We start from the raw sequence: 1,936 nt of genomic DNA, 5'->3' as shown, positions 1-1,936 counted from the left end.
TTATTGTTAGATTTTTAAAACGTGTGTCAACAGCTTTAAAAAATCGTGTTTTAAAGGGTCGATGTTGTCTCGCATTTTCATTAGTTTTGTATGCTGTAAAAATTTTTTTTTTAATATTAGCAATTTATTTGAAGCTTCTTCTTTTGAATGGTAGAACATTTAGGATGATAATATTGAATTAAATTATAGTTACATCGTGTTAAATACAGGGGGGGGATTACGTTAAAACTTACTTTGCTGAATGGAGATGGTGTAAAATCTTTTTTTTTTTTTTTTTTACTGCATTATAATTCTTTATCTTTCGGAAATGAAAATACTGTCACTTTTTGGTCCTTTACGATAATTTCCTCAGCAAGTTGGAACGATGCACCGTGAAGGCATTTTAATAAAAAAAGAAATATTACACTGACTTTAAGACGTTACGAATGCCTACCGGTGACTACCGGTGTCACCGGTATGGACTATCCGTGATGACGTCAGCAGATTAAATTATTTTTGCCCCTCGGCCATCTTGTCTTTTAAGACGGTCTTGATAATACTATTCTGTGGTTAAAATTTTTATGACAATTGGTTAAAAAAAACTATTTTCAAACCTCTGAATTATACTTAAATCTGCATACATTTGTATATATAGTGTCTAGGTACGCTACAACAGAACACCGACTACTCTAACTTAGTTTTTTTTAGGGTATTCGATGTCGCTGACATCGAATCTGTAAATTAAACCTGTCGCAAATTTACCGTTTGCAAGGTATCAACCCCTGAACCCAGAGACTATTTTTCGCCAATTTTACAGCTTCCGTTTACGCTACGCGCGTGCGCGGTAGCATAAACGGCGGCTGTTAAATGTGCCTTCGCGTAGTAAACCGCTTCTCATATAGCGTACGTATTAAAAAATATGTGAAAAAGAAATAAAACAAGAAGAAAAGAAAAAGATTTTTTTTTCAAAACAGAATTTTCCATTTTTTTTTTTTCAGAACATAGAATTTTCCAATTTTAGTTTTTTTATTGGGGCACAATTTAAAATTAGAGGAAAAAGTTGTCTAAAACAATTTTTTTTTAAATGCATTATAGCACTTTTGGGGGGAGGGGATTTTTCCTTTATTTTGTCTTACCGATTAGAATACCATTTAACATTTATAGGAGATTTTACTGTTTTCTGTTTAAATTGGAGAGGAGGAGGGGTGTTGGACCGCCCCAACGCCAACTCCTACCCCAATATAAACAAAAAACAGTAAAATCTCCTAAAAATGTTAACTGGTATTCTAATCGGTAAATGTTAGCGCATTACTTACGGGAAAATGGTTAATTAAACTGCAGAAGCACCTGTTAAGCCACACAAGTTTATCATTGAATCCCCTCTAGAAAAGAACGAATATAGAAATGTTTAGTGCTTATGTTTTTGTAACCCGCTTGCTTTAGATCAATTTAAATGCATTAAAAACTACATAAGACAAAAAGAAAAATGCTTTAGATCAATTTAAATGCATTAAAAACTACAGAAGACAAAAAGAAAAATGCTTTAGATCAATTTAAATGCATTAAAAACTACATAAGACAAAAAGAAAAATGCTTTAGATCAATTTAAATGCATTAAAAACTACAGAAGACAAAAAGAAAAATGCTTTAGATCAATTTAAATGCATTAAAAACTACAGAAGACAAAAAGAAAAATGCTTTAGATCAATTTAAATGCATTAAAAACTACAGAAGACAAAAAGAAAAATGCTTTAGATCAATTTAAATGCATTAAAAACTACATAAGACAAAAAGAAAAATGCTTTAGATCAATTTAAATGCATTAAAAACTACATAAGACAAAAGAAAATGCTTTAGATCAATTTAAATGCATTAAAAACTACAGAAGACAAAAATAAAAATGCTTTAGATCAATTTAAATGCATTAAAAACTACATAAGACAAAAAGAAAAATGCT

Source organism: Euprymna scolopes, chromosome 46 (assembly GCF_053919585.1).
Source record: "Euprymna scolopes isolate OS-2025 chromosome 46, ASM5391958v1, whole genome shotgun sequence".
NCBI lineage: Eukaryota > Metazoa > Mollusca > Cephalopoda > Sepiida > Sepiolidae > Euprymna > Euprymna scolopes.
Note: the sequence above shows the minus strand (reverse complement) of the source record.